A 24,847-nucleotide genomic window follows, 5' to 3' on the forward strand; every position below is an offset into this window, starting at 1 on the left:
TTTCATCATATTTCTTGGTTTTATTCTGTCTCCATCATGTCATCTTGCTTAAGGTGTTACTCTGCTTGTCATGAACTTAATACCATAGATGCAGGCATGAGTCGGGCGACTGAAGAAGAGGGTGTATCTCGAGGGAAGAGGAGAGAGGCAACTTTGGTGTAGTATCCACCATCGAGGCGAAAGGCGAGGGACCGAACGTTGTCATCCTATCCTCCTCCAACGATAAAAATAACAACAACAATGACGGCACCATCATCCTTTCGGATGATGAAGACACGTAGCCGTCCATTTGTTGTTGTTGTCGGTGCCGGCCCGCCATCTTATGTCGCCCCTGTTAAAATATCGTATTAGTGTAATGTAACTATGTTAGTTTTCTTTGTTAAGCATTGAAAAAATCTAAGAACGTGGTAGTTAAGCTTATCTGAACCTCTGAATCTCTGAATCGGTTGTGTTTTACACCGCCACGTTCTATCTTTCCAGTGTCACTGATTCGTGGGCCCTTCTATAACATAGAAAATATTGGGTCAAATAGCCCTGGCTCTACCCATAAGCAAACAGGCGTACACAGCTAATATGGCTCGCACGATGCACTAGTGTAGAATATCCTAGCTATGGTGTGCCAACATTGCCCTTGCTGGCGTAGGGTTCCAACGCCACCAATATGGCGCTAGTGAAATTTTTTAGTGGTGGCGCTGGCACACACGTCAGCAGTATTGTGAGTACTACTAGCATGCCATGTGGCTAACTGATTGCATGTATCTGCGTTGGTAATTCCCCGAAGAGGAGAGAATGGTGCAGCACAACAACGGTAAGTATTTTCCTCAGTTATGAAACCAAGGTTATCAATCCAATAGGAGTACCAAGCAACACTATGTAAATGGCACCTACACACAAACAACAAAAACTTGCAACCCAACGCGTAAGAGGGGTTGTCAATCCCTCCTTGGTATTGAGATAGATTAAATTGTGTAAGATTTGATAAATAGATCGAGCGAAAACACAAAAAATAAAGAAATAAAAAGTGTAACAAGGTAATTTTGTTTTTAATATGATAGGAAGTAGACCTGGGGGCGTAGATTTCACTAGAGGCTTCTCTCGAGAAAATAGCATATAGTGGGTAAACAAATTACTTTTGGGAAATTGACAAAAGAGCAAATAATTATGACGATATTCAAGGCAATGATCATGTCTATAGGCATCACGTCCAAGATTAGTAGACCGACTCCTGCCTGCATCTACTACTATTACTCCACACATCGACCGCTATCCAGCATGCATCTAGTGTATTAAGTTCATGGAAAAACAGAGTAATGAAATAAGAACGATGCATGATGTAGACAAGATCTATTCGTGTAGGAATATACCCCATATTTTTATCCTTAATGGCAACAATACATGTGTGTCATGTCTCCTTCTGTCACTAAGATTGAGCACCGCAAGATTGAACCCATCACAAAGCACCTTTTTCCATGGCAAGAAAAACCAATCTAGTTGGCCAGACCAAACCAAAGTTTCAAAGAAAAAATACGAGGCTATAACAATCATGCATAAAATAGTTCAACAAAGACCCAAATAATATTCATGGATAGATCTGATCATAAACTTAAAATTCATCGGATCCCAACAAACACACCGCAAAAAGTCATTACATCAAATAGATCTCCAAGAACATCGAGGAGAACATTGTATTGAAGATCAAAAAGAGAGAAAAAGCCATCTAACTACTGCCTACGGACCCGTAGGTCTGTGGTGAACAACTCACGCATCATTGGACGTGCAAGGGTGATGATGAAGAACCCCTCTGTGATCGTTGACCCCTTCGCCAGAGTGCCGAAGAAGATCTCTAGATTGGATCTCGTGGTTCGGGAACTTGCGGTGGCTGGAATTGTGTTTTGTCGACTCCCCTAGGGTTTTGGGGATTTTAGAGTATTTATAGAGCCATAGGTCGGTGGAGGAGGTGTTTGTGGGCCCCACTACCCACCAGGGTGTGCCCTGGTGCCTAGTGGGACCCACATGCCCACTCGTGTGCACTTCTTGGGCCTCCTGGGTGTCTTCTGGGCAGAAAAAATCTCCAAAAAGTTTCATGGTAATTGGACTCCGTTTGGTATTGATATTCTGTGAAGTAAAACAAGAAGAAAACAACAATGGGCACTAGGCACTATGTCAATAGGTTAGTCCCAAAAAATGATGTAAATTTGCTAGTAAATGAGTATAAAACATCCAAGAATGATATTTTAAAAGCATGGAACAATAAAAATTATAGATACGTTGGAGACGTATCACTAACGCTAGCAATATAATTGTGTTAGATATGGCGTTGAGTGTGTGCCAATGCCAGCAATTAGAAATTTTCACTAATAAAAATATATACCCAGCAATTTAAACCTAGTATATATTCAGCCATTTAAACTTACTTACATTTAGCTAAACAAAAGATTAGTACTTCTAGTGATAACTTCAAATCCACAAAGAGTAGTATACACTAGCTAGCTAGAAGCAAAAGTGACAAACTTCGACAATATCTCCAAACTACCTACATATGCATTACATCTCTCTCTGAAGAATGATCTTTATCTCACACAAGTTGTTCCTATTGCTCTCCCCCTCCTTTCTATAATGGACTTTCAGCGTCTTGAGTTGCACCCTCTCGTCCTTCGGGAGCTGTATCTCCTTGTTTAGAGGATCCATCTCAGTGACCAGTTTGTCCTTCTGGTCGTTGAACTTCAGTTTCTTATCGTAGTAATCCGAGTTCTCGTCGATGATCTGATGCTACTTCTTGAGCTTGTGTTGGTTTTTCCCTTGAAGAGGAAAGGGTGATGCAGCAAACTAGACAAAAGTATCTCCCTCAGTTAGAGAACCAAGGTATCAATCCAGTAGGAGGTACAAGCAAGTCTGAAATCTATGCACCTGCACAAACAATCAAACACTTGCACCCAACGCGATAAAGGGGTTATCAGTCCCTTCATGGTCAATTACAAAGGTGATATATGATAGATATAGGTATAAAAGATTACTAAAACATAAAAGTAAATAAATTGCAGCAAGGTATTTTTGGGTTTTTTTGGTTTATAGATCTGAAAATATATGATAGAAGATAGACCCGGGGGCCATAGCTTTCACTAGAGGCGTCTCTCTTGAAGGCAAATAATGTAGTGGGTGAACAAATTACTATCGAGCAATTGATAGAAAAGCGCAAAGTTATGACGATATCCAAGACAGTGATTATGCATATAGGCATCACGTTCGTGTCAAGTAGACCGACTTGTGCCTGCATCTACTACTATTACTCCACACATCGACCGCTATCCATCATCCATCTAGAGTATTAAGTTCATAAAGAACAGAGTAACGCCTTAAGTAAGATGACATGATGTAGGGGGTAAACTCAAGCAATATGATGAAAACCCCATCTTTTATCCTTGATGGCAACAATACAATACATGTCTCGCTACCCCTACTTTTTCACTGGGTGAAATCACGCAAGATTGAACCCAAAACTAAGCACCTCTTCCATTGCAAGAAATACCAATCTAGTTGGCCAAACCAAAATGATAATTCTAAGAGAAATACAAAGATATCAAATCATGCATATAAGAATTCAAAGGAGATTCAAATAATATTCATAGATAATCTAATCATAAATCCACAATTCATCGGATCTCGACAAACACACCACAAAATAAGATTACATCGGATAGAACTCCAAGAACATCGAGGAGAACATGGTATTGAATAACATAGAGAGAGAAGAAGCCATCTAGCTACTAGCTATGGACCCATAGGTCTGATGTAAACTACTCATGCTTCATCAGAAGGGCAATAGGGTTGATGTAGATGTCGTTCGTGATCGAATCCCCCCTCCGGCAGATTGCTGGAAAAGGCCCCAAGATGGGATCTCACCTGAACAGAAGGTTGAGGCGGCGGAAAAGTCTTTTTGTGGATGCTTTTGAGGGTTTGGGAATATTTGGGAATTTATAGGCCGAATAATAGGGTTAGAAGAGCTTCGAGGGGCCCACAAGGCAGGAGCGCCCCCTCCCCCCCCCCCCGGGGCGCGCCCTGCACCATTGCCGCCACCTCTGGACTCTTCTGACTTGGTTCTCAAGTCATACGTGTGTCTTCTGGTCCAAGAAAAATTATCGTAAAGTATTATTCCGTTTGGACTCCGTTTGATATTCCTATTCTGTGAAACTCAAAAACAAGGAAAAATAGAAACTGGCACCGGGCTCTGGGTTAATAAGTTAGTCCCAAAAATAATATAAAATAGCATATTAATGCATATAAAACATCCAAAACAGATAATATAATAGCATGGAACAATCAAAAATTATAGATACGTCGGAGACGTATCAAGCATCCCCAAGCTTAATTCCTGCTCGTCCTCGAGTAGCTAAATGATAAAAATAGAATTTTTGATGTGGAATGCTACCTAACATATTTATCCATGTAATTTTCTTTACTATGGCATGAATATTCAGATCCATAAGATTCAAAGCAAAAGTTTAATATTGACATGAAAACAATAATACTTCAAGCAAACTAACAAAGCAATCATGTCTTCTCAAAATAACATGGCCAAAGAAAGTTATCCCTACAAAATCATATAGTTTGGCTATGCTCCATCTTCATCACACAAAGTATTAAATCATGCACAACCCTGATGACAAGCCAAGAAATTGTTTCATACTTTTGATGTTCTCCAACTTTTCCAACTTTCACGCAATACTTGAGCGTGAGCCATGGATATAGCACTATAGGTGGAATAGAATATGGTGGTTGTGGAGAAGACAAAAAAGAAGGAGATAGTCGCACATCAACTAGGTGTATCAACAGGCTATGGAGATGCCCATCAATAATATCAATGTGAGTGAGTAGGGATTGCCATGCAACGGATGCACTAGAGTTATAAGTGTATGAAAGCTCAAAAAGAAACTAAGTGGGTGTGCATCCAACTCGCTTGCTCATGCAGACCTAGGGAAAATTGAGGAAGCCCATCATTGGAATATACAAACCAAGTTCTATAATGAAAATTTCCCACTAGTATATGAAAGTGATAAAATAGGAGACTCTATATCATGAAGATCATGGTGCTACTTTTAAGAACAAGTGTGGAAAAAGGATAGTAGCATTGTCCCGTCTCTCTTTTCTCTCATTCTTTTTATTTTGGGCTCTTTGGCCTCTCTTTTTTCGTCCAGAGTCTCATCCCGGCTTGTGGGGGAATCATAGTCTCCATCATCATTTCCTCACATGGGACAATGCTCTAATAATGATGATCAGCACACTTTTATTTACTTTACAACTCAAGAATTACAACTCGATACTAGAACAAATATATAACTATATGAATGCCTCCGGCGGTGTACCGGGAGTTGCTATGGCTCAAGAGTGACATGTATAAAAAAATATGAATGGTGGCTTTGCCACAAATACGATGTCAACTACATGATCATGCAAAGCAATATGACAATGATGAAGCGTGTCACAGTAAACGGAGCGGTGGAAGTTGCATGGCGATATATCTCGGAATGGCTATGGAAATGCCATAATAGGTAGGTATGGTCGCTATTTTGAGGAAGGTAAATGGTGGGTGTAATGCACCAGCGAAGTTGCGCAGTACTAGAGAGGCTAGAAATGGTGGAAGGGTGAGAGTGCGTATAATCCATGGACTCAACATTAGTCATAAAGAACTCACATACTTATTGCAAAAGTTTATTAGTTATCGAAATAAAGTACTAGACACATGCTCCTAGGGGGTAGATTGGTAGGAAAATACCATCGCTCGTCCTTGACCGCCACTCATAAGGAAGACAATCTGTAAATAAATCATGCTCCAACTTCATCACATAACGGTTCACCATACGTGCATGCTACGGGAATCAAAAACTTTTTTTTGAGGGTTAAACAGTAGGAAAGGCTCCTACTGCAAAAAATATTAAAGTTCATTCAACTTTACAAGGAGTGGGGGTGGGGGTGGAGGGAGATCTACATATACAAGAGCTAAGATTTACATAAAATGTCTCAGGGGGGAAACTATGCTATAGTATTTAAGCTATAGTGTCTACAAAGTTAGGAATCAGATGTGTGTTGTGTTTAGGCAACCTCTGGACAATGTTGGAAAGATCAGTCTTGAATCTGGCCCTCCAAGATGAGAAGGAAGGAAGGAGGGAATCACAAACTTTAACACAAGTATTTCTACCAATCCACAATTACTCACTAGCATGACTCTAATATTACCATCTTTATATCTCAAAACAATCATAAGGAATCAAACCTTTCATAGTATTCAATTATATGAAAGTTTTTATTATATACCTCTTGGATGACCATCATATTAGGACTAAATTTATAACCAAAGCAAATTACCATGTTGTTTAGAGAGACTATCAAAATAATATAAGTGAAGCAAGAGAGTTCAACAATTTCTATAAAATAAAACCACCACCGTGCTCTAAAAATATATAAGTGAAGTACTAGAGCATAATGCCTAGTTCAAAAGATGTAAGTGAAGCACATAGAGTATCCTAATATATTCACGATTCATGTGTGTCCCTCTCAAAATGTGTGTATAGCAAGGATGATTGTGGCAAATTAAAAAGCAAATACTCATATCATATAAGACGCTCCAAGCAAAACACATATCATGTGATGATTAAAAATATAGCCTCAAGTAAATTTACCGATAGAAGAAGACGAAAGAGGGGATGCCCCAGCTTAGCCTCTTGGTTGTTCTTGAATATTACCTTAGGGTGCCTTAGTGATGTCGGCTAGGACTACGTTAGTATTTCCCCAAAGAGGAAGGGATGATGTAGCACAACGACGGTAGGTATTTCCCTCAGTGATGAAACGAAGGTTATCGAACCAGTAGGAGAACCAAGCAACACAACATAAACATCCCCTCCACACAAATAACAACCACGCACAACCCGAGATGTTAAAGGGGTTGTCAATCCCTTTCGGGTAACGGTGCCAGACATTGGTGCGTGGATGGGAGAAAGTTGTAATAGATTGAATAAATAGATCGCAAATAAAATAAAGTGCAGCAAAGCATTTTTGTATTTTTGGTTTAATAGATCTTAAAATAAATGCAAAAGAAAAGTAGATCGCAAAGGCAAATATATGAGAAAGAGACCCGGGGGGCGTAGGTTTCACTAGTGGCTTTCCTCGAGAAAAATAGCAAAGGATGGGTGAACAAATTACTGTTGGGAAATTGATTGAACTTCAAATAATCATGACGATCTACAGGCAATTATCATTACATAGGCATCACGTCCAAGATTAGTAGACTGACTCCTGCCTGCATCTACTACTATTACTCCACACATCAACAGCTATCCAGCATGCATCTAGTGTATTAAGTTCATGGAGAAACAGAGTAATGCAATAAGAACAATGACATGATGTAGACAAGTGTCGGATTTCGGGTTCTGGCAGACCCTTGAGGTTCGAACACTGGGGTGCGCGCGGAGATTTCACCTTCTACCTACCTGCACCCCTCCACCTTGCTAAGATCTAAGCTATGGAAAGAACAACACAAGAGACACAGGGTTTATACTGGTTCGGGCCACCGTTGTGGTGTAATACCCTACTCCAGTGTGTGGTGTGGTGGATTGCCTCTTGGGCTGATGATGATGAGCAATACAAGGAAGAACAGCCTCACGAGGGTCTATTCTTGGCTGGGGGATGAACTGCTAGGAGGAGTTCAGTCGCCCTTCTCTCTCTCTCTCTCTCTCTCTCTCTCTCTCTCTCTCTCTCTCTCTTTGTGATGCTACTCGATCCGATCCTAGCTAGTTTCTCTCTTGGCTTCTAGATTCTCCCTTCTTGATTTCCCCCCTACCCTGGGGGTGGCTAGTCCTATTTATAGGCAAAGGCCCTGGGCCTCTTCCCAAATATTGAGCGGGAAGGGCGCCAATAATTGGCCATTTTGAAGGGGAACATCTGGTACACTTATCATGACTAAAGTTGGTCCTCGCCTGCCAAAGGCTCTGGTGGTGACGCTGGCTTGGGCTCCACAATGACTTCCTCCCTGCCGTTGGACTAGTCTTGGTCTCGTTGCACCGAAACGGATGCCTTTGCTTGATGCTCTCGGCTGCGCTTGCTCCCTTTGCACCAAAGAGGAAAGGAGGACACTGCGCGGCTGGCGCCCGCCTGGCGCCTTTGGTCGTCATGGCTTGCGTCACGGGCACCTCGTGAGGTACCCCACCTTGATCTCTCCGCCTCCTCGCGAGCCAGCCTGATGAGGCCGTGCCTGAGGAAGTTCCTTGTCGTTCGCCCCACGAGGCTTGGCCCCTCGCGAGGGTCTTGGATCTGTGTTGATGAAGATGGGCCGTGCTGGGCCCCCCTTTGAGCCACGCCTCAGGCCGCAGGCAGGCAAGTCTGGGGACCCCCGTTCCCAGAACGCCAACAGTAGCCCCCGGGCCCAAGGCGCGCCCGGACTTGGCCGTGCGGGGAGGCGAAAGGGCAAGAGCGAAGCGCCGCGGGCCCTAACAGCCTGCGGCCTTGGGCGCCGCGTGGCGGTTGATTGGACGCGGGTGGCACTGTTCCCCCACACCCCCTTATTTGTGCCATGCTAGGCGGACTCGTAGTCGTACACAGCCACTCCCCTTTCTTTTGCTCGAGCACCCTCTGTCCTTCCTCCTCTCAAACTCCAGCTTCTGTTTTCAAACCAATCTCGAACCTTCCCCCCCTTCCCATCGCCATGGCTTCGACGAAGAAGGGAAGAGGGAAGAAACACATGCCTCCGCCTTGCTCGCCGCTATTGGTGGCCCCCGCCGAGGGCTTGGGCAAGGTCAGCTCGGCTCTGGCCACTATCTTCAACGAATGTGGGAGGAGGACGGCCTGGCCCGCGTCCCACTTCTCCATCGACAGGATAGTCAACGAGGTCCAGTATTTTGCTGACGCCCTGTGGGCGGGTCTGGTTCCCCCCTTTTCTGATTTCTTCAATGCCGTGCTTTCCCACTATCAGATCCACATGATGCATATGGGTCCTGAATCCATCACCCTCCTTTCGGTCTTCGCCTTTGTTTGCGAGGCAATGATGGGCATCCTTCCTTCGGTTGCCTTGTTGCGCCACTTCTTCTCTCCGCGCCTTGTCGACCCTACCCAATGCTGGGCGTGCGTGAGCTTCATTGCCGCATCTGAGACAGCGGCCTCAGAGATTGACTTCAGGCTCCCTCTGCCCGCGGCTGGGTTCCGCGAGCGGTGGCTATATGTGGATGCAGGGGTGCCCAGCCCCCTGCTATCGGAGCCAACTTCGCCTGCTGTCCCCAATTCGGGATGGGGCCAGGAGACGCTTGAGAGCCCCCGGCTCGTCTTCGTCTGGCACCGCTTCGCGTTCTTGAGGTCGCTTGGCGTGACAGCGCCCAAGGTGGTGAAGGAGTTCCTGCTTCGCCGCATTACTCCTCTCCAACGCCACTCCCGCCGGATGTGGGCCTTCAGCGGGCGTGATGATCGTATGAGGCTCCAGGAAGAGGACCTGACGCCTAAAGTGCTGAGGACGGTGCTCTTGATCCTGACTGGGGACCCCAACCCTGGCAGCATCCAGCAGGGAGGGGCCTTGCTGTACCTCTGCCAGAACAGGGGCGTTTTTGTGAATCAGATACCTATCTTTGATGAGTGGGGGCCGCGCCCCGCCGGCCTCCGGGGGCCTCGCGAGAACCCAGTGATGGTGACTGCCCTTCCAGTCGGCCAAGGCGACTCTTCCTCGGGTGGCAGAGCAGGGAGGCGTGAGGCGCCAGAGGCCGAGGGGGCTCCCGGCGGGGTGACATTGCCGGGCGATGCTCATGAGGGAGCAACTCTTGGGGCCCGTGCCGCTAAGGCTGAGGGCGGCAAGCAGCTTCCCTCAGCGCCTGTGGCTGAGGCCCCTGAGGCTCCAGCCGCTTCTCTTGGCGAGGCGACTGGCAGTGCGCATCAGGCAGGCGCCCCTGACGCGGATCGCCTTAGCGCTTTGTCCTCGTCGCAGGTTGATCCCTGCGCTCAACTCTTGGGCCGCTTCCGCATGGACTTTGAGGCCCTCCGGAAGAGAAGGGAGGCCCTGGGCGACGATTACCCTTGTCGCCTGCTGAAGCGTAGGAAGTACTTCGCCACTGATGAGTAAGCCTTCTCCTTTTGCAGCTCCCGATCCTTCTGTTGCTTTTACTGATCCTTGCTCCGTAGGCCCCTTCCAGCCGAGCTCGCGGAGATGGCTGAGGTGCTGTCCCCCTTGGCTTCGCCCCCTCTATCGTTCTCAAGCGCTTCGAGCAGCAGAGCCCTTGTGGTGAGGGCGATCGGAGAGGTGAACCATCCTGAGGCGCATCGAGGCCCTGCGCACCTCGCGATCTTCCTTCGCGGGCCTTCTCGTGGCATAGCCAGTCTGCCGTGGGCTTCTCGCCTGGTTGTGGACTGTGACTGGCTGAGGCGCTCCCTGCGCTCTTCATCTGGGGACGGGCTGGCTCCAGGCTGGGCTTCTGGCGTGGCGTACCCGGCCGTCGCGAGGGTGCCAGCCCCCAGCCCCCTGCCCGGAGGGGGAGTGCTGATCCGTGGCCCCCGGCGCTTGCTTGGGGTATATGATGGTGTGGAAGACGTGCTCGAGCGCGCCCGGGAGCGTCGCGCTCCTCGCCAAAGATTCCTTCGAAGGGCGGCTGACGCGGTGAGCCTGCTTGGTGAGGAGCTTGCTGATGAAGACGCGCGCCTTGAGGCCGAGGGCATGTGCCTGGCTGTAGAGAGGCACGAGATGGATGGCGCCATCGCCCTTGCGCGCCATCAGCGCGATCTTGACAATGAAGAGGCCAAGGCGTCGCTGGTGGCCTCTCGGGAGGCCCGATCTTGGGCCGCTGAGGAGGCCCGGGAAGCTGACCGGCGGCGAGAGGCGGCGGAGGAGCGGGCTCGGGAGCTCCTGGCCTGGTGCCACTCACTGGAGGAGCAAGTGGAGCTGCGCGAGGCAGCCCTCGCATCGATGAAGGTGGCCTCTGGTGACCCAGCAGAGCTCTAGAAGCGTGAGGAGGCGCTGACGCTGGAAGCCGCTGAACATACCCGCGAGTACGAGCGTCTGGAGACGAGGGAGCGCTTGGTGACACAGGCGGAGGATGATGTCGCTGCACGGAAGCCCGTGTCCTAGAGCAGGTCGGACGTCGGGTGGCGATGGCGCGCTTGGACCTCAAGCGCGAGTCCGAGGAGAGGCTGGGGTTGATCCGGGCCGAGGCTGAAGGTAGGACTGCTGCCTTGAGGGCCAAGCTGGAGGAAGCGACATGGCGGGCCGATGCTCTTCGGGACACCCTTGAAGTAGCGCAAGGGGAGTCAACCACCTCCCAGGCCGAGGTGCTCCTTCTTCGCCATCGGGTGGAGGAGGCTGAAGCCATCGCGCGCCAGAATGCGGACGAGATACGTCAGCGGCGGATCCTGGAGCATGAGCACGGCCCCATGCTCACCACGCTCCGGGAGAGAGCCAACGCAGCCTTGGGCAACATCTGCAAGGCGGCTGTTGGTGAGCCGCACGCAGTCAACTACGCCGGCAACCTTCAGTTCTTCACCGACGTGGTGACGTAGGTGGAGGCGCAGTCGGTCAGGCCCGACAGGTTGGTGGAGGGGAGGAGCCGCGCCCTGCTCGGGCGCGCCTTTTCTCGCGTCTTCAGCCATCTCTGGAACATGGATCCCCACTTCGATTTCGACGCCGCCATCGCCCCTGTCCCCCAGGCCGTCCGAGACGACCTGGCAGACTGGGTGGAAGACAATGTGGATGCTCTTGTCAGGGCCTTCGCTTTAGACGACGATGGCGTGATCATGGCTGCCGACGAGGGCGGTGTGGTGAACGGCCCTGACACCGCTGGCGGCGACGCAGACAGCGATGGCGAGTCCAGCGACGCCAGCAACGGTTCGGGTGGTGCTCCTGAGGACACATTGGGGGATTTATCCGACTGATCATGCTTCGTTCCTGTTTCCTTACCCTGCATGAATAGAACTTAGGTTTTGTCCTGATGGCTGTGAGAGCATTTTGGAAGGGGGAGCCCCTCATGTAAAACTTGTGTTCATCGTATTAGTAGATGTTACATTGCACATGCGCCCGCGCCAAGTGGTTGGATAAGCGACGCGCTGGTTGGCTAGTTTACCTTCGTCCCGTGCGGGCCCTGAGGTAGCCTGTGGGAGGCTGTGGTGTCCCGAGTGTTCCCTGATCGAATCCGTAGGATCTGCAGTAAAAAAAACCCTCCTGAGAGGACGCGGCGGCGGCAGTCTGGGCTGCGCGCAAGCTAGGCCTGACCTGGCTCGCGAGGGGCTCACGAGGGGAGGCAGCTGAGGCGAAGTGGTAATCAAAACGCGAGAAATTGCTCGAACGATACTAAGCACCCCTTCCCCGAACACACGCAAATCTCAAATTCGAATCCAACTTGAATCCAGCGGGGGAAAGTGATAACCAAAGGGAAAAGCGACGAAAGCAGACAAAAGGCCGCGCCCGGCACCTAATCTAGTCTTGGACGTCTTCTCACCAGTGTGGAGCTAAGTGCTACCACTGGGCGTGGGAGGGAGCCCCAGGGCCTGAGGCCGGCACCCCTGAGACTCCGGGGCGTGTACAGCCCCACTCATTATTACGTGAGAGTGTCACGGGGCGGCGAGCTTCACAGGCACTGGGCCTTCTTCATAGGTACCAGCCTTGCTTCATATCGCCAGACGAGGGCCCCGCCTTGCGCCACACTCTAGTGCCATCAACGACGACCGGAAACCAGGACACCGCCGATGGGGTAGAGCGGTCGCCAGCGGTTCCCCCGACGACCACGGGTCCTCCGCCAGGGGCAGGCCCTGAGGCACCTCCCTAGCAGAGGGCCTACCTCCTGAGAACACCTTGCTCCGAACGCCGCGGTGGTGAAGTCGGATCTCGGCCCCTCTCCTGCAGCCCCCTGCGCCCTCCTCCTGAGGTGTAGGAGACTGTGGGAGCGGGGCAGCTGCTCGCTGTGGCGACCTGCACCTCCTGCGATCCATGATTAGCGTATGCCTGCTCCTGAGGAATTAGCGGTACCCGATAATCGTTGCCTCCGGCGTGGCCAGTGGGACCGTACCGGGGCTCCTAGAAGGGCTCAGCTTCTGGCACCTCGTCCCCTCAGCTTGGGCTAAGGAGCGATCCTTGTTCGCCCTCGTGAGGGTGTCCTTGATCCATCATGAGGGGCACGTATTCTTCTGGCGCCGTCATCCCGAAGGCCACGCCGTAGTACTTCGCGTGCCACGCTATCCTGCTTGACGCGCCCACCGTGGGGTGGTAGCGCGGCTGTCCACTGGGGCCGTGGGTCGCGTCGAGTCCTTCTTCTTCGCGGACCGGGAGCGGGGGTAGCACCGCCGCCGGTCCGGTGCCAACAGCTTCGCCAGCATTGGGGTAGCCTTGGAGCCCACGGGCGCGCGCGGAGCCCCCGCGCGGGCCGCCCTGGGCTTGAGATGGGAGCTGGGTGCAGAAGGGGTGAGCCCCTGAGGCGGCAAAGCCCAGGAGCTCTGCCACCCGCTCCAGCAGCACATCGTGGCCGCCCTCCAGCAGCCTGCACTGCAGCACCTCTCAGGCCACCGTGAGAGCGGCCCTCGAGTTCGCCTGCTCCCGGCGGATGTACGGTGTCGTGGTCGCGGCGTGATTGGAGTCCCTTGCTGCCGACCGTACTTGTCGCGGTGTGAGAGCTGTTGAAGCCTATCCGCATCGCCCGCAGCCTGCAGCGCCCTGCGGACCGCGAGCTGCCTGGGGCACAGGGTCGCCCAAGGCGATCGGCTCTGCGCGGGCGGGCCACGCCGCCCATGGATCTGGGTTGCCCGCCTGGTCGCCGGACATGGTGATGACGACGCGACGGGACACAAAGTGGTAGAAGGTGGATTCCTGCGCACCCCTACCTGGCGCGCCAAATGTCGGATTTCGGGTTCCGGCAGACCCTTGAGGTTCGAACACTGGGGTGCGCGTGGAGATTTCGCCTTCTACCTACCTACACCCCTCCGCCTCGCTAAGATCTAAGCTATGGAAAGAACAGCACAAGAGACATAGGGTTTATACTGGTTCGGGCCACCGTTGTGGTGTAATACCCTACTCCAGTGTGTGGTGTGGTGGATTGCCTCTTGGGCTGATGATGATGAGCAATACAAGGAAGAACAGCCTCGCGAGGGTCTGTTCTTGGCTGGGGGGATGAACTGCTAGGAGGAGTTCAGTCGCCCTTCTCTCTCTCTCTCTGTGTGTGTGATGCTACTCGATCCGATCCTAGATAGTTTCTCTCTTGGCTTCTAGATTCTCCCTTCTTGATTTCCCCCCTACCCTGGGGGTGGCTAGTCCTATTTATAGGCAAAGGCCCTGGGCCTCTTCCCAAATATTGAGCGGGAAGGGCGCCAACAATTGGCCATTTTGAAGGGGAACATCTGGTACAGTTATCCTGACTAAAGTTGGTCCTCGCCCGCCAAAGGCTCTGGTGGTGACGCTGGCTTGGGCTCCACAATGACTTCCTCCCTGCCGTTGGACTGGTCTTGGTCTCGTTGCACCGAAACGGGTGCATTTGCTTGATGCTCTCGCCTGCGCTTGCTCCCTTTCAACCAAAGAGGAAAGGAGGACACTGCACGGCTGGCGCCCGCCTGGCGCCTTTGGTCGTCATGGCTTGCGTCACGGGCACCTCGTGAGGTACCCCGCCTTGATCTCTCTGCCTTCTCACGAGCCAGCCTGATGAGGCCGTGCCTGAGGAAGTTCCGTGTCGTCCGCCCCGCGAGGCTTGGCCCCTCGCGAGGGTCTTGGGTCTGTGTTGATGAAGATGGGCCATGCTGGGCCCCCCTTTGAGCCACGCCGCAGGCCGCAGGCAGGCAAGTCTGGGGACCCCCGTTCCCAGAACGCCGACAACAAGATCTATCTATGTATAGATAGACCCCATTGTTTTATCCTTAGTAGCAATGATACATAGGTGTCGGTTCCCCTTCTGTCACTGGGATCAAGCACCATAAGATCGAACCCACTACAAAGCACCTCTTCCTATTGCAAGATAAATAGGTCAAGTTGGCCAAACAAAACCCAAATATCGTAGAAGAAATACGAGGCTATAAGAGATCATGCATAAAAGAGATCAAAGAAACTCAAATACTTTCATGGATATGAAAAGATAGATCTGATCATAAACTCAAAGTTCATCGATCCCAACAAACACACCGCAAAGGAGTTACATCATATGGATCTCCAAGAGACCATTGTATTGAGAATTCAGAGAGAGAGGAAGCCAACTAGCTACTAACTACGGACCCGAAGGCGTACAAAGAACTACTCATGCATCATCAGAGAGGCACCAATGGAGGTGGTGAACCCCATCCAAGATGGTGTCTAGATTAGATCTGGTGGTTCTGGACTCTGCGGCGGCTGGAAGAATATTTCGTCGTGTCCCCTAGGGTTTTGGCAATATTGGGGTATTTATAGAGCAAAAAGGCGGTCCGGGGGGCACCCGAGGTGGGCACAACCCACCTGGGCGCACCTGGGCCTCCTGGCACGCCCTGGTGGGTTGTGCTCTCCTCGGAGCACCCCCCAGGTGCAGCCAGGACCCATTACGTGTCTTCTGGTCCATAAAAATCTCCGTAAAGCTTCGTGGCATTTGGAATCCATTTGGTATTGATTTTCTGCAATGTAAAAAAACATGGAAAGACAACAACTAGCACTTGGCACTATGTCAATAGGTTAGTACCAAAAAATGATATAAAATGACTATAAAATGATTATAAAACATCCAATATTGACAATATAACAGCATGGAACAATAAAAAAATTATAGATACGTTGGAGACGTATCACTTGGGCATCACCAATCTTAGTCTCTTGCCACTCCTTATTCCATAGTCCATCAAATCTTTACCCAAAACTTGAAAACTTCACAACACAAAACTCAACAGAAAACTCATGAGATCCGTTAGTATAAAAAAATCACCACTTTTGGTATTGTTGTGAACTCATTCTTTATTTATATTGGTGTAATATCTACTGTATTCCAACTTCTCCATGGTTCATACTCCCCGATACTACCCATATATTCATCAAAATAAGAAAACAACCCATAGAAAATAGAATCTATCAAAAATAGAACAGTCTGTAGTAATTTGTAAACTTTGAATACTTCTGTAACTCCAAAAATTCTGAAAAATGAGGACAACATAGGAAATTTGTATATCAATCTTGTGCAAGACGAATCAATATTTTAGCGTGCTTCTATGAAAAATGAAAATTATTTTACTAGGCGCAAAAGTTTCTATTTTTTAGCAAGATCAAATCAACTATCACCGTAAGCCATCCCAGAGGCCTGACTTGGCCCAAGCACTAATTGAAACATGAAAACACAATCTAACCAAAGGCTAGATGAAAAATTTGTTGAAAAACGGAACCAAAAAGCAAAAATAAAAATAAAATTGGGTTGCCTCCCAACAAGCGCTATTGTTTAACGCCCCTAGCTAGGCATATTGCAATAGATCTAGGTATTATCATCTTTGGTATGCAATCCATAAGTAGCTCTCATAATAGATTCATATGGCAACTTAATTTTCGTTCTTGGAAGGTGTTCTTGAAAGTGCGTTAAGTCGACTAGAGGGGGGTGAATAGGCGATTTTTATGAATTCTTCACTGAGGAATTTCAGGGTGAGGAAATTCCTAAGCGAAGAACTACTTGCAGCGGAATAAGTACTCAGATGTAAACATAAGAGAACATAAGCATGGTCTTCATGATGAAATGAAAACAAGCACAGAGTACAGAAAGCGCAAACAAAGGATAAACAGGATGAAGACAAACAGACTGAAGAAATTGAACTCAGGAAATTGGGAAAGTCTTCAGTCAAAGTCTTCAAACAGATATGAACAAGCACACAACACGGTAATGAGGAAATGGAAGGGTTGAGGAAATAGAACCTGTAGGCTTGGTGAAGATAATGATTTGGTAGACCAGTTCCAACTGTTGAGACAGTTGTACGTATGGTTAGGGCGGCTAGGTATTCAAACCTGAGGACACACAGTCCCGGACACACGGTCCTGAACACGCGGTTCAGGACACTCAGTCCTCACCGTATTCCCCTTGAGCTAAGGTCACACAGACCTCGCCCAATCACTCGTGGTAAGTCTTCAGGAGACTTCCAAACCGTCACAGACTCGGTCACTTGGTGATCCACAATTTCCTCTTGGATGCTCTAGACCATGACGCCTAACCGTCTGGAAGATGCACAGTCTTCAAAGGTAACAAGCGTCGGATCCACGCAGGATCAATCTCTTCAGTGATGCTCAATCACTTTTGGTTTGTAGGTGTTTGGGTTTGGGTTGTCCTCACTTGATGATTTTCGCTCAAAGTCCTAGGAGGATGGGATGCTCTCAAATGACAAGTGTCAGTTTCTCTTGGAGCAGCCAACCAGCTAGTGGTTGTAGGGGGGCGGCTATTCATATCCTAGGGAGCAGCCCGACATGATAAGACATAAATGCCCTTCAATGATATGACCGTTAGGTGTGAAGATATTTTGGGACAGCTGGCGCGTAGCACAACAATGGTCGGAAATTTGACTATCAAATTCCTCAGGGCTATCATGTTCCTCACTTGTAGGCAATCCGCACTAGAGAATTCCAAACTCCTCAGTTAGAACAAATTCCTCAGAGACCAGAAGAACTTCGTCTCTGTCATTGAAGAAATTGACTGAACTGCTTGAGATTTCCAATGGCTTCACTCGAAGGGATTGGTAGCTGTAGGATTTTGAGTTGAGCATCACTTGGAAACTTTTCCTTAGTATTTCCTCAACCCCCTTTAACAGTACGGTGTTTCCTATGACTCAATAGAGAAAATGAAACTATGAAAACAAAAGACTTCACGCTTCATGTTCCTCGATTGAATACCAAGTATTCATGGTCACACCAATTTCTTCACTTTCAAAGTCTTCAGAAAGTCTTCAGAAATCCAAAGTCTTCAGTCGAAGAACTTCATTTTTAGGGGTCGACTTTCTCTATAAATATCAAACTCCTCATAGACTTATAGACATGTGTACACGCACAAACGCATCAGTCCCTTAACATATAAGTCTTCAATACACCAAAATCACTAAGGGGAACTAGATGCACTTACATTCTCCCCCTTTGTGGTGATTGATGACAATATAGGTTAAGTTTTCAACGGGGATAAACATATGAAGTGTAAATACTGATATTGAGGAATTTGATTGCAAGATATAGAAGAACTCCCCCTGAAGATGTGCATAGTGAGGAATTTGCTTTTGAAGCAATGCACACTTGAAGAGTAGAATCATGGAGATCTCCCCCTATATCTTGTAATTCATACACGCATTTAACATATAATATGAAGAATTTGAAATGCATGATGAAATATGGTGAGTGATGTAATTCAGCATGCGTGCATTAACATATATGAGGAATAAGCATGCAGAAGAACACAACAAAAGTATCAGACCACCATCGGTTTTAAGTTTACAACTTGATCCAGCAAAGTCTTCAAAAGAACGAGAGTTGTAACTTAGAAAAAAAACGCCCATATAAGTAGACCCGCTTGAATAATAACTCAAATTTCTCCCCCTTTGTCATAGAATGACCAAAAGGGACGAAAAATGAGGACTAACGCCCCTGAAGAATATCATCAATGAGTCGATGAAGGAACGCCAGCATTGTTGGGGTCGGTTGTTGAGGTAGGGCCTGCCGCAGTGTCATCCAAGTCTTCATGTTCATCAGTCATGCGTGATGAAGAATATGAGCTGGCTACCAAGGAAGGAACTTTGGTCTTCTTGAATTTCTTCACCGGTGGCTGAGACCAGTCAAAGTCCTGCTTGAGACCCATTTGCTTCAGATCATCTTCACAATACAGATGTGACAGAACAACCCAGTTGTGACCGAAGACTTCATGGAGGTAGTAATGGTTTTTCTTCACTGCATTGTGTGTAGCAGTCATGTTGTGAAGAATAGAACCAAACTGACGCTTAACCCATTTGTGGTTGGGATTGACCTTCTGGTGAAGACTGAGGAGAAGCTCACGATCAGTCATCATCCTTGGAGCTGTGCCTTGAGGATTTTGCTTTGAAGCATTTGCGGCAGAGTCATGAGTGGCAGAGTCATCATTGGTGGAGTAGGATGCAGCTTTGCGGAACAGACCATCCAATGGACGAATGCCTTCATCAATAATTGCAATAGCCTTGCCCTTTTCATTAGATGAGGAAAATGTCCGCTTGAGGACTTCTATTAGGGGAATGTAACTGATGTGATTCTGAAAATCAGCCTTGTAGTTTAGTGAAGACCTTGTTCTGAGGAATCTCATAATCCAAGGAGCATAAGGCTTCAACTCAAATGGAGAGAGCGCAACATTTGCCAGAGTCCTCATGAAGAAGTCATGGTAGTTGATAGGAATGCCATGTATGATATTGAATAGCAGATTCTTCATGTTGCCAACAACTTCTTCGTCATTTGAATCGTGGACTTTTATTGGACTCAATGTCTTTGTCAGAATGCAATAGACAGTTCTAGGCACAAACAGCAATTCCTTCACGAGGAACTTGGTCCTTGGGGCTTTAACCGGGCTTCAGCGGCTTCATCAACACTTGCATGTAGTGAGCGGTAAGTTCAAGTTCATGATATATGCAATGAGTGCCTTTAAGGGGAGGACTGATAGGCAGGGCATGAAGCAATTCAGAGGCCGGTGCTTTGAAGTGAGTATTCTCTGTCATCCAGTCCAATACCCAAGAGTTCACATCTTCAGCATCTCCTGTGATGTGCAGCGTTGCATAGAATTGAAGAATTAGCTCTTCATTCCAATCAACAATATCAGTCCAAAAGTTGAGCAGTCCAGCGTCATGAAGAACAATGAGGACTAGCGTGAAGCAAGGCAGTGATTCCATGTCCACGTGAGGAATATGCTCATGGTCGAAGACTTTGTCTTTGTTGAGAAGCAGCGAAGAATAGAAGTTTGCTTAGCTGGCAGTCTAGAAATGCTTCGTTCTAAGACGAGCAGAGTCATAGGGGTTGTAGTCCATGAAGAATACGTGCTCGTGGAAGAAGTCATCAGCCTTGAATTTTTGCTTCTTTGAGAAAGGATCCTTTGGCTTGGGGTGAGGAGTGTCAGTCAATTGCATCACAACCTCAGGAATCGCAATCTCAGGATCCGCAGGCTGAGAAATTTCAGTTTCTTCTTTAGTGGAAGCCTGGGTCTTCAACTCTTCAGCAGCAATGTCATCAGCACTAGTGGCTGGAATATCTTCAAGAATAGACGGAGTGGGGTGTGCTTCTTCAGATCCCATTTGACCTTCAGTAGTCACTGGGGACTGAGGAATTTGTTGCAGAGGAGTGAACAAAAGAGAATTGGGGTGCTGACTTTCCCAAAAGTCATCATCCATCACTGGCGTTGTGCACCCAATGTCCACATCCTCATCTTCTCCACTCATTTCTTCAACACCGGCCTCTTCAGCAATAAACTGAGGCATGGGAGATGAGACAACCGGGGTTGAAGGGATTGCATCAACTTCAATTTCTTCATCCAACTGCTCTGAAGAAGAAGCAGAAGGAATATCTTCATCGGATCCGCTTGGGATCACGTATTCTTCATCAAAAGGAACGAGTTCCTTTGATGGCATGCTTGAGACTGGAACAGCATCAATCGGATTTTCAAACGAGCTGGTCAATTTCTTCATCTTCTTCGGAGCTGAAGATTCTGGTGAAGTTGATGCTTTCCTTTTCTTCACAGTTGCAGGCTCGGCAGCCTTGGTCTTCTTCGCTTCTGATGCAGAAGGAAGAATTGGACTTGGTGTAGGTGCAGGAGGAGCAGAGGAAATTGGTTCCGTTTCTTCAGACACAACTGATGCAGTTGCCCTGGCATGATCAGTTTCTTCAGGAACAGCGGTTGAAGCTTCAGCTGTCCTGACAATTTCTTCAGGCGCAACACTAGTGGTTGCCCTGGCAGTTTCATCAGCGGGTGGAATGCAGTCATCATCCGTGGTACTAGCATTTTCTTCAGCAGCCTGATTGTCATCAGCAGTGCTGGCACTTTCTTCAGTAGGCTGAGCAGATGCTTCACCCTGAGGAATTTCTTGTTGCGTTGGAGCTGCAAGATTGGTAGTGAATTTTTCAGCTAACTTCACAAATCTGACCTTGGCTCCAAGCCAATCTGCACGGTACACGTCAAATTCATCATTGCGGTTTTTGATCTCCGTCTAAGCAGCAATGAGTTCATCAGTGGTCATCTTCACAATGTTTTTTCTTCAGAAGGCGCTCCTTCTTGTACTGCGCTTTCTTCAGCTGCCCAGCCTTCTCAAATTTCCATTTTTCTTCGCCTTTGAAGGCAGTCAGCATATGACTTTGGCCATATGCCAGCTTGAAGTCTGGCATAGGAGTGTTGGGGTCCTTGTGCCAGAGATCAATGTACTCAAGCATCAACTTTAGATCCAGTAGAAGAGCAATTTCACTTCCTTTGGCTCTAGCGGCCCTCTACTGTCTGTCTCTGATGATTTCTTCAAGTTCTTCATCATCAGCTTCGTCCTCAGAGGATGGTACTTGAAAGGTGACCTTCTTCTTTTGAGGACTTGGTCTAGTGCCTCGTCCAGCAGTGGCCTTGGTCTTCAGCAAAGTGGGGCCAGTTGAAGAATGCAGAGGAGCTGATGAACTTGCAGAGGCTCCTGAGGAAATAGAGATGCATGTTGTCCTTTGGCACGAGCCGAGATGCGCAGGTGCTGAGGACTTTGAAGGAGGAGCTGAGTATGTTGTAACTTGAGGAACTGGGGCGGCTTGAGGAATTGGTCGTGAGGGCTTAGCAGCAGTTGGCCGTGAGGGCATTGCAGAGGAGCTTGGTCATGAAGGCTTTGAAGAAATAGAGTCATTGGGCTTGTGTGCGGGCTTCTTAGGCATGGCCTTCTTCGGCTTGCTAGCATAGGCCTCAACAGTGGCAGCAGCAGCAGCAGAGTCTTCATTGAATTTCCTCACTGCCTCTTTTGCTACTTTGGCCAACTTAGCTTTGACGCTTTGCCCATTCATCAGGATAGTCCCCACCGCGCTTGAGGCTAGTGGGATCAGCTTCTTGTCCAGGTGCCAACGAAGGTCTTGGGCAAGTAGGGTGAAGAGCGAATTTCTTCATATACTTTGGAGTGACATACCTGTACTCCCTCCATTCCCGTGCCCATCTCCTCTCTATCCTTTGTATGTGCACCTTGCGCTCATTTTTGTCCTCCTTTCCATGTGTGGCCTCATCAGGAGTGCAATAATCCTTGTAAATGTCATCAGGGATCTCAAAAGCTGTGTTGACTTCCAGCTTCTTTCCTCCCTTCTAAGGTTTCTTTCCATCAGCCATTTTCTTCAGTTGAGGGTTTTGAACTATTGAGTTCTCTGAAGAGGTATGCAACTTTTCTTCAAGGAACGTTGCAAATGAGTTAAGTTGATGAGAACCTAGAGATTCAGCAGCGGACATGTGTACCTGTGAATAGAATATATAGGTGCAAAGAATTTGGAGAGGTCATATGCGTTCTCAGAAGTTTTTGCAAAAAGAACAAGTTTGAGGAATTTAACCGGATGAGTCTTGAGGAATTTCACTAAGCGTTCTTTGATTTAGGTTCCAGAGTTGTACAAATTTGAAAATACACAAAATTGAGGAATCTTGAAGAAAAATGTTGCTTAGAGAAACAGATCAAGAGAAGATGATATGTGAGGTGTTTAGTGTGTGAAGATTTGAGGAATAAACACCTTTTGAATATTTGAAGAAAACATCAGAATCAACAAGGGCAGTAAAAATAACTTTTAATTATCCTTGATGAAGAACACGACGAACTGTGAAGAGTAGATTTAGAAGCTCATCAGTTCAGATCTTCCACGCCCTAACTTGGCAGAGGAAAACAGCTATGGCGGCGGCGGAGTGAAGAAATCCGCAGCCGGCACGAGTTCGACGGCGACGAGGTCGAGGCAGTGAAGCTCTTCCTCACCAGCGACGATGGAAGTAGTGGCGGAGCTAGGGTTGAGAGCTCGAGCGAGGGAATGAGGTCGAGCGGAGTAAAATGAAGTGAGGAAGGGAGGGAGGTATTTATAGCCGAAGTGAAAAACTGCTCGCCCGAGGACATTGGACGAACGTGCCCCTGACCCTTCTCATTCACATGACATGTGTCACCCACGAACAGAGAGGTGACGATCATGTGCGATCATGGGTGAATAGGATAATATATCGCGAAAGGTGGAACAGTTTGAGCGGCAAAAGCTGAAAATTCAGATATGATAAGTTCAAAGTTTCGTTCGCAAATTATTCAGCTGACAAGGACACAGTGAAGATCTTGAACGAGTTTCAAATATACGCACATGAAGAATTTGTGAATATACTGGGTTGAGTTTAGCATAGAGGGGGAAGGGTCCGATCACATTCACTTAGCAGAACAAGCACCTTGAAGAAATGCAATAAGTGAATGATGTAGAGGACATAAACTCGTATATATCTATATTGCCAATGAAGAACAACAACGGGAAGAGTGAAGATATTGCAAAGTTGAAGAAAATGAACAACTAAGGAATTTCAAATTAAAAAAACTCAAATTGAAGATTTTCAAATTTTGGTGGTGGCGTGACCCACCGTATAAGAATGATGATTTCAGACACCGCGTACGATTGTCGTAGGTTTCTGAGAATCAAATTCTTCGTTAATTTTTTCACACTTAGAGGGGTAGTCTTCATTGACTGAAGAAAAACATTACTTCGTGTGTTGCACATCTAAGTCATCAATTTTGCATAAGTGTTAGGATGTGTGTCCTTTTCAAAGGACATTCAAAGATTCTAAGATATTTAGCTCACACCTCAACTTGCTAAATCTCTTCTCATCCAAGGGCTTTGTGAAGATATCGGCTAGCTATTCTTCAGTCTTCACATGCTCAATAGAGATGTCGCCCTTCAACACATGATCATGAAGAAAATGATGATGAATCTGAATGTGCTTTTTCTTCGAGTGCTGAACAGGGTTATGAGCAATCTTGATGGCACTCTCATTGTCACAGTAGAGAGGCACATTCTTCATGTTGACGCCATAGTCCTTGAGGGTTTGCTTCATCCACAACAATTGAGCACAGCAAGAACCAGCAGCACTATACTCAGCTTCAGCAATAGACAGTGATACGCAATTCTGTTTCTTCAAGAACCAACAGACCAAGGATCATCCGAGGAAATGGCATGTGCCTGATGTTGACTTGCGGTCCACACAATCACCAACATAGTCAGAATCTGAATATCCAATCAGATCAAAAGCCGAGCCCTTGGGATACCATAATCCAAGTGTTGGTGTGTGAGCTAGATATCGAAGAATATGCTTCACAGCCTTATGGTGTGATTCCTTTGGTCTAGCTTGAAATCGGGCACACATGTAAACACTAAGCATAATGTCTGGCCTAGATGCGCATAAGTACAATAAAGAACCAATCATGGAGCGGTATACCTTTTGATCGAAGTCAATACCATTTTCATCACTGCATAGATGGCCATTTGTGGGCATAGGGATTTTGACTCCTTTGCAATCTTGCATGCCGAATTTCCTCACTACATCCTTAAGGTATTTCTCCTGAGATATGAATATGCCATTGCGCGGTTGATGAATCTGAATACCTAAGAAGAATTTCAATTCTCCCATCATAGACATTTGATATTCTTCATTCATCATATAGGCAAATTCATCACTGTAACGTTGGTCAGTACAGCCGAAAATGATATCATCAACATATATTTGGCACACAAACAATTCACCATCATAAGATTTAGTGAAAAGAGTTGGGTCAAGTGAACCGGGTTTGAAGCCTTTCTTCATGAGGAATTCCTTCAAAGTATCATACCACGCCCGAGGGGCCTGCTTGAGGCCATAGAGGGCCTTATTAAGTCTGAAGACTCTGTCACGATGCTTTGGATCTTCAAAACCTGGGGGTTGAGCAA

This window comes from Triticum dicoccoides, chromosome 4A (assembly GCF_002162155.2).
Source record: "Triticum dicoccoides isolate Atlit2015 ecotype Zavitan chromosome 4A, WEW_v2.0, whole genome shotgun sequence".
In the NCBI taxonomy this organism is placed as follows: domain Eukaryota; kingdom Viridiplantae; phylum Streptophyta; class Magnoliopsida; order Poales; family Poaceae; genus Triticum; species Triticum dicoccoides.